At 44.4% G+C, this 8,869-nt stretch overlaps 1 protein-coding gene across 1 annotated transcript in view; it reads left to right on the top strand.

Moving 5' to 3' along the window:
- Positions 1-8,869, top strand: part of LOC144683679 (uncharacterized) — a 124,680-nt gene that overhangs the window by 27,704 nt on the left and 88,107 nt on the right. The gene's annotated exons all lie outside the window — the stretch shown is intronic.

The following is an 8,869-nucleotide window of genomic DNA, read 5'->3' as shown; positions in this document are numbered from 1 at the left end:
ACCAACATTGTCTGAGCATTTAATTCATTCATGATTGTGTGATCTTGGCGTGTACACATTTGATGTTGCATTTTTCCATGAAGTAACAACTAGAGTTAGCTATGCAACGCTTTGAGTCATCCTGAGGATGTGAAATGTGCTATGCAAACTTCTTAATTGGTCTGTGATTTTACTCTATTTTGAAGAGCAGACCTCACAGTTTGTTTAATTTTTTCATGTTCACATTGCCAGCAGGGTACCTTGTCCATGATCTGCAGATTTCAGGGCTCTTGGGTCCACAATTAACCATCTTTTAAAATGGATGGAAAGTCAAGAGCGGACACCCACAGTGGTCCGTGTCGACGGATGCTGAGGTTCACAGTGAATGGCAGAAGCTCAGAAAACTGTTTCTCTCCACTCCCCATCAGTGCCCGCAGTATTAGATTGTTCATAGCCTGTGGGGAGGTTAACTACTGACAAAGGGCCTGTTTTCTTTGGCCCAATTATTTTCAGCCGTCTCTTTTTAAAAAAAAAAAAAAATTTTCCCCAATCAAGTTCCTTTGTAATATGAATAGGCAATCAGGCATTAATGCCATTGAGCTGGAAGGGTGAATAATTTTTCAAGTGTAGATTAGCACAGCATTTCTGTTGCTTTCCAGAAGATTGCACCACAACATTCTTAGTTGGAATACAAAGTAAGATTCCTTTTTGTAATTTGGTTTCAGTTTGCCAAGTCTGTGTAAAGAGATAATAATGAGCACATCACAATACCATGCATGTCTCTCATTTTGAACATTGGTTTCATACCTAATGAGAGCTGGCATTAAAGGTAGGAAGAGTGGTTAGCTTGTGGAATGACAAGAGGCATGGCACAAAGATTAGGTGGAGGCAGTTTGTCTAGATAGACAGACAGCCTGGTTACGTAGGGCTGTCAATACTCCTCTATTGTCCTTTTCACAAAGAGTTAGTGGGTGGGGTTTTCCACACCCGTCCGCTGCCGGTATCTTCCGGTCCCGCTGCAAGTCAATGGGCTTCTGGCTGGGGTGCCACCTCACCCACGGCGGGTTTCGCCCACAACGGGGCTGGAAAATCTCGGCCAGTACATGGGTACATCAAGAAGGCTAATGGAGTGCTATCCTTTATTACAAGAGGAATTGAACATAAAAATAAGAATATTATGCTTCAGTTATGCAGGGCATTGGTGAGACCACACCTCGAATGCTGTGTGTAGTTTTGATCTCCTTGGGCAGAATTTTTCCAGCAGAGTGTGGGGGTGGGACCCCCACGCCGACACGTAAAATGACGCAAGGTGACATCGGGTGAAACTCCCGATGTCATCCCGTGTCATTTACATTTTCAGGTCGGTGGGCGCGCAGCCAAGTCAGCTGCACACCCGCCGACCTGTCAACGGTCTATTAAGGCCATTAAGAAACCAATTCAGCTCATTAATGGACCTGCCCATCCAACCTTAAGGTTGGCAGGTAGGCTGGGAGCCCTGGCGGGCTTGTGAAAAATCATGAAACCCCATCCACTGGCGGGATGAGGCTTCATGAGGGTTTTTAAATTTTAATGAAAGGTTGCAATAAAAGTTATAGACATGTCCCAATTAATGTGACAGTGTCACATGAGGGGACATGGCAGGGAAAATTTTTAAACTCCTTTTTTAAAGTTTCAAAACGGACCCAATCTCCCTGAGGCAGTACTTAGACTCAGGGAGATCTGTGCACTCTTTCGCATGCATGTGCGAAAGAGCGCACACCCGGCTGAGGGAATCCACCCCCCTGCCCACACAAGAAGCACTCAGCATTTCCTGGCGGACATCACACTTGGTGGGCCTTAATTGGCCTGCTCACGTAAAATGGCGGCTTACCCCCGACTGGGGGCGCCGATCGGGAACCGGCCTGCTCACGCCTGCTCCCGCCCTTCCCCCCCAACGGGGGGAAGATTTTTCCTCTTATTTAAGGAAGGATGTAAATGCATTTGAGGTAGTTCAAAGGAGGTTTACTAGATTGATACCTGGAATGAGTGAGGTGTCTTATGAGGAAAGGTTGGACAAGTTGACCTTGTTTCCATTGGAGTTTAGAAGAGTGAGGGGTGACTTGATTGAAATATATAAGATCCTGAATGTTCTTGACAAGGTGGATGTGAAAAGAATATTTCCCGTTATGGGAGTGTCCACTTTTTAAAATTAAAGGTCACCCTTTAAGGACAGAGATGAGAATTTTTTTCTCTCAGTGGGTTGTGCGACTTTGGAACTCTCTGCCTCTGAAGGCGGTGGAGATGGTAAATACAAGGCAGGTAAACTCTTGTTAGGCAAGGGAATCAAAGGCTATTGGGGATAGATGGGAATGTGGAATTCAAAACACAAACAGGTCAGCCATGACCTTATCGAATGGCAGAGCAGATTCGAAGGGCCGAATGGCCTACTTCTGCTCCTATTTTGTATGTTTGTATTTTCATATGAGTCTTTGGGAATTGAAGATTAATCCCCTGGGCATTCCTGTGAGAAAAAAAACCTGGAGAAAAAAACTCACAAGGACATTATTGATCGAATACTGTGAAGGTTGATGTGTTGGACGACTAATGGCGGGAGAATATGGGTGGAAAGTTTGGAGATGAGAGACCATATGTTAGATTTCTCAGAGTACAGTGCAGCCAGAGTTGACATTCAAGGCCATTTTAATTGGAGGAAAAGGAGGGGAAGGAGTGGTTGCCCAGGGAAATTCTGGGAAAGAGTTGGAAGAGCTGTAGGACTGACCAACAGAAAAGCCATTTTTGCAGGATGACAGGCATGTTGGGTATTATCTAATATGTTTTTAAACAGTGATGAATAAAGTATTGGCTTAAATAGGTTTAGAAGTTGTGAGTTATGAAACTGCTCAAATAAATATTGTTTGAAATGTCATTGACTGGTGTCTGAAGTCATTTGAAATTTCATTTAGGCTTGAGAAGAATGGCATGTTCTATGAAGACGGGACTGTTTTGGGATCTGAGAGCCAGTGGCCAATGGGGGTGGGTCTGATGGTGGGTGGCGGAGCTGATGGTAATCAGTGGTGGCGATGCTGGTGGTTGGAGGGAAGATGATGATTGGGAGAAGCAGATGCTGGCAGGGAGCAGAGCAGGCAGATTGCAAGGATGGGGAGGGTGAGCGGTTAGGAGGAGATTGTTAGGCCTGGAGGAAACATTCCTGCTCCCCCTGGCCCAAAAGGAATGCTATAAAGGCACTTGCCTCAGTGCTTTTTTTGGGAAAATATACTTTATTCATAAAATATCTGAAAGAACATTACAAAACATTTCTAAATGGCCATCACAAAAAGTGAAATAATATTCAACTTTTCCACATAGATCATGAGGTGATTCAATACAATCAATGAACATTACAGACATTTCAATATGGTCATTACAGGCAGTCAGACAGTGCAATGGTATTCGACATACATCATGTTGTACTCTGAGATGCTTCAATACAATTGTGATACATTTATTCAATGCATACATTCATTATGCGTCGTACAGCCCGAGGGGTCTATACAATTCCCAGTGCCGCAGCACACTGTGGCTGAAAGGTCTTAGACAGTGACCTTTCCCCATTGTGCCTTTGCGGTGGCTGCCCCAAGCTTTAGTGCATCCCTCAGCACGTAGTCCTGGACCTTGGAATGTGCAAGTCTGCAACACTCGGTCGGGGACAACTCTTTGCGCTGGAAAACCAACAAGTTTCGGGGAGACCAAAGAGTGTCTTTCACTGTGTTGATGATCCTCCAGCTACAGTTGATGTTTGTCTTGGTGTGTGTCCCTCGGAACAGCCCGTAGAGCTCTCTCCAGACCTTCTTTACAAAGGCACATTCCACAAGGAGGTGAACAACAGTCTCTTCCTCACCACAGCCACCTCGAGAGCCATGTGCAGAAGGGGAGAGATTCCTGGCGTGTAGGAAGGATCTGACAGGGAGAGCATTTCTCACCACTATCCAAGCTACATCTTGGTGCTTGTTGGAAAGTTCTGGCAATGAGGCATTCTGCCAAATGACTTTGACAGTCTGCTCGGGGAACCATCCCATAGGATCCACCCTCTCCTTTTCCCGTAGGGCCTCTAGGACGTTACGTGCTGACCACTTCTTGATGGACTTGTGGTCAAAGGTGTTTCTCTGTATAAATTTTCCCATGAGGGACAGGTGGTATGGCATGGTCCAACTACTTGGAGCGTTCCGCAGCAGCGTGGCCAGACCCATCCTTCACAACATCAGAGACAGGTCGAACCTCAGCATGTATTGACACTTGGTGTTTGCGTACCGAGGGTCTACGCACAGCTTGATGCATCCTCACACAAAGTTGGGCAATTCACCCACTCTTGCCTTCTTTCACTGTCAGGTTCCCTGAAGCCTGGGGATCCCAGCCAATAGGAATTAAAATGAGAATGAGCAGTAAAGTGAACGCAAGAAGCCTCATTATAATATTCAAACGGCCAGCCTTTTATCTGTGAACGGATTGGTTGCCCACCTCTTGTCCCACCTCCGTTCAAACTGAAGTGGGCAGGTTCAAGGTGGATTGAGTTTCCAGGCAGAATCTTCCAGGCCCACCAGCAAAGGGAAGCTTGGCGGGCAGGGCAGCTTAATTTGGTGAGAGGCCAAAAGTCAGTTTTCCAACAGCAGGTTGAACTTCAGGAATTGTGTTCTTGCAATTTTAAAAATGGGTTAAAGGCTGGTCAAGCTTCCCAATGAACAATGTCAGGAAGCCCTTTTGCATGTCATGCATACTTGTTAAAAGGCACCTTGCCAGAATTAAGCTCCCCCTCCAAAGTGAGTTCCTCGCCAGCGAGAAATTAGAACATTCACATTCACGACTGCACATAAGTGGCGTGCAAATGGCGAGGTAGACTTCTTCCAGGGTTAACGGTGAGTTGCTGCTGCATTATCCTCTTTGGGGAGCATCTGTAAATGCCAGCCTATGCTTGACCAAGTTGCATGGAAGATGACCAAAGAAGGGAGGAAGTGTTAGCGGGGAAAGGTGGAGCAGTGGCCGGACAAACTTTGGGGGGACAGTGCAAGCTGTCTGGGTCCCCTTTAAATATGGCGCCCAGACCTTCAATGCCATGGAGTGCAGCTTCCTGCCTGGCCCTACTGCAACATGCGTGGTGTGTCGTCCTGACCCCCTGTTGGAAATCACTCTCACTGCTGTTCCCTCAACTGAACCTAGACTCCAGACCAGAAAATTCCAGCCTCTGTTTCTGATTTTTTTTCTATCTTAACCTCTGTCGTGACCCCTATCCATCTGACCTTGGAAAATATGATTCATCCCATTATCTGTGAAGAGGTAGAGAAGGGAATATATAAAATATATCAAGAAGACAGAAGAATTTCAGAGATTTTGCTTAAACTGCTCGTTAACCTCCAATTTTCCCATCATGAGCTTGTTGTGGAACAGTTCAGAAGCTGATGTGAGGTCTTGTGTGAAACTCATAACAATGACAGCTGCTACTTAGAGTTCTCTCTATACAGACTGGAGTGGAAAGATTCACAGGAAGACGTTGTGCTTAGCTTTGCCTTTCTCCCAAAGATCAAACATCTTCTTTGCAAGTGCAGCATGTGTGTGATGTTACGTTAATACTCGTTTCCCCTCTCCTTTAGGTCCACGCCCTGTCTGCTGTTTTCATATAGTGGGTAACGCACTGCTTACTCAATCTTTCTGTATACATCTGGGAGACTATCTGTGTGTCAATAACATTTCTCAGTGCCCAGTTGGACAGGCACAAAATCCATGCCTTAAATCATTTACAAACTTATTCACACTATTTACAAACTGCACATTTTAACTGCTCACCTTCTCCAAATAAGCTTTGGGTGTAGACTCTACTTTCACATTAACACTTCCTCCTACTATAGTTAACAAAGTGGTTTAACCTCACATTCTAACAGCTATAATAGATACAGCTTAAACAGGAAAGATTTAAAAAATTAACGCCTTATTAAGAGAAACAGGTTTTCTTGTTTGGGTAAAGGTTATTGACCATTAAAGGTCTGTCATTGGGAAATTGTCAGAATCCATTATTAAGGAAGTGGTAATGGGGCATTTGGAAAGTCAAAATGCAATCCATCAGAGTCAGCATGGCTTTATGAAGAGTAAATCGTGTTTGACTAATTTGCTAGAGTTCTTTGAAGATGTGACAAGCAAAGAGGTTATGGGGATCCTGTAGATGTAGTATATCTGGACTTCCAGAAGGCCTTTGATAAGGTGCTGCACAAAAGATTGATACACAAGATAAGATCACACGGAGTTCGGGATAATATATTAGCTTGGATAGAGGATTGGCTAACCAACAGAAAGTAGAGAGTGGGGATAAATGGGTCTTTTTCTGGATGGCAAGCTGTAACTAGTGGGGTGTCACAAGGTTTGGTCCTTGGGCCCCAACTATTTACAATCTATATTAATGACTTGGATTCAGGGATAGAAGGTACTATAACTAAATTTGCAGATGACACCAAAATAGGTGGGAAAGTAAATTGCAATGAAGAAATAAGAAATTTACAAATGGATATGGTTAGGTGAATGAGCCAAAATTTGGCAGATGGAGTTTAACGTGGATAAATGTGAGGTTATCCAATTTGGTCGGAAGAATAAAAAGGCAACTTATAATTTAAATGGAGAGAAACTTCAGAATGCTTCAGTGCAGGGGGATCTGGGTGTTCTCATGCATGAATCGCTGAAAGCTAGTATGCAGGTCCAGCAGGTAATAAGGAAGGCAAATGGAATTTTGACATTTATTGCTAAAGGAATAGAGTATAAAAATAGGGAAGTGTTGTTGCAACTGTACAAGGCATTGGCGAGACAGCACCTGGAATACTGTGCACAGTTTTGGTCCCCTTACTTGAGAAAGGATGTAGTTGCACTGGAGGCGGTTCAGAGGAGGTTCACTAGATTGATTCCAGAGATGCGGGGCTTGTCTTATGAGGAGAGATTGAGCAGTTTAGGCCTATACTCACTAGAGTTTAGAAGGATGAGAGGAGATCTAATTGAGGTATACAAGATGCTAAAGGGGATAGACAAAGTAGACGTGGAGCGGATGTTTCCCCTTCTGGGGCATTCTAGAATGAGAGGCCATAGTTTTAGGCTAAGGGTGGTAGATTTAAATCAGAGGTGAGGAGGAATTACTTTTCTCAAAGGGTCATGAATCTATGGAATTCACTACCTCAGAGTGCAGTGGATGCTGGGACGCTGAATAAATTTAAGGAGGAGATAGATTTTTAATTAGTAATGGGTTGAAAGGTTATGGGGAGAGAGCGGGAAATTGGAGTTGAGGCCGAAATGAGATCAGCCATGATTGTAATGAATGGCGGGGCAGACTCGAGGGGCTGAATTGCCTACTCCTGCTCCTTGTTCTTATGTTCTTTTGTTCTTCCAGACTGTTCTGTATAGATCTTTCTTATACCCATTTCCCCGGGGGTGCTGATCATCCAGGATTTCAGGGTTAAGACGTCAAGGTGGACAGTAACTGGTGAACTGTTAGGGACTGTCTATGTAGAGCTGGAATTTAGAAAAACATAAACTTTTAAACAACCCTAAAGTATCTACATTATAGTTAACTTAGGCACACTAGCAGAATGGTAATAAGAAACTGGTGAGACCATTATTTCTTATATTCTTAACTGATAGCATTTATTGGATTATTAAGATTTAAATTAGTACTGTAAGTGAGATGAGAGAAGCCATTAATTAATGAAGAAAATAATCAATTAGCTACTTAATAAAGATACAGTAAGGATGGCAGGGCAGGTGATGTGCTGCAACTGCAGGATGTGGGAACATCTGGATGCCAGTGTGATTCAGGGCAAATACATATGCAGTAAGTGCCTGTGGCTTGAGGAGCTTCAACTCAGAGTTATTGAGCTGCATATTGAGCTGCGAGCTCTGCGACACTTTAGGATGGGGGAATGTTACCTGGATACTTTGTTCCAGGAAGCAGTTACACCCTTTAGGATAGGGTCTTCTGTTTTAGTCAGCGGTCAAGGGCAGGAGGATGTGACAGCCAGTGAGGCAGTTAAGGGAATCAAGAAGGTAGGAGTGGAGAAGCCTCAATCCTTGCAATTGTCCAACAGGTTCGAGGTGCTTGTTAACCTGTGTGGATGAGAGTGGGGACTGCAGGGTTTATGACCAAACTGACCACGGCACCCTGGTACAGGAGTCATTCAAGTGTGGGGAGCTAACAGGAATGTAGTGGCAGTAGGGGAAAGTAAGGGATAGGCACAGTTTTCTGCAGCTGAGAGCAGGAGTCCACAAGGCCATGTTGCCTGCCCAGTGCCAGGGTTCAGGATATCTGCTCTGGGCTTGAGAGGAAATTGCAGTGGGAGGGGAGGTCCATGTAGGTACCAACAACATAGGTAGGACTAGGAAAGAGGTTCTGCTGAGGGACTACGAGCAGCTCAGGGCTAAATTAAAAAGCTAAATTAAAATAATCTCTGAATTATTACCTGAGCCACAAGTAAACTGGCATAAGATAAATAAGATTAGAGAGTTAAATGCGTGGCTCAAAGATTGGTGTAGGAGAAATGGTTTCGATTCCTGGGGCACTGGCATTAGTTTTGGGGAGAATAGGAGCTGTACCGTTGGGACGGTCTGTATGGGGTGGTGGTGTGAGTCAGTTTCACCTCAAACTTCTGAGTGGTCCGAATCGCTCCTACTCTCTGGGTTCTAGACCTTGGACTTATTTGGGGGTTGTGACAAAGTGCAGCAGACAACTGGTTTTGGTGCAAGAAAAACTGAGTTTATTGAAGTCACAAATGAACTTATAACGTTAGGATTACACTGAGATTATACAGACTTACAAAGTACACTTAGTTAAGAATGGGGAACACACGGCATAACGAGGGAAAAATCACGCTACTAATCCCCTTACCCTTGT

Source organism: Cetorhinus maximus, chromosome 8 (genome assembly GCF_964194155.1).
Source record: "Cetorhinus maximus chromosome 8, sCetMax3.hap1.1, whole genome shotgun sequence".
Lineage (NCBI taxonomy): Eukaryota > Metazoa > Chordata > Chondrichthyes > Lamniformes > Cetorhinidae > Cetorhinus > Cetorhinus maximus.
The sequence above is the reverse complement of the archived record's forward strand: the minus strand, read 5'-3'. Positions and strand labels throughout refer to the sequence as shown.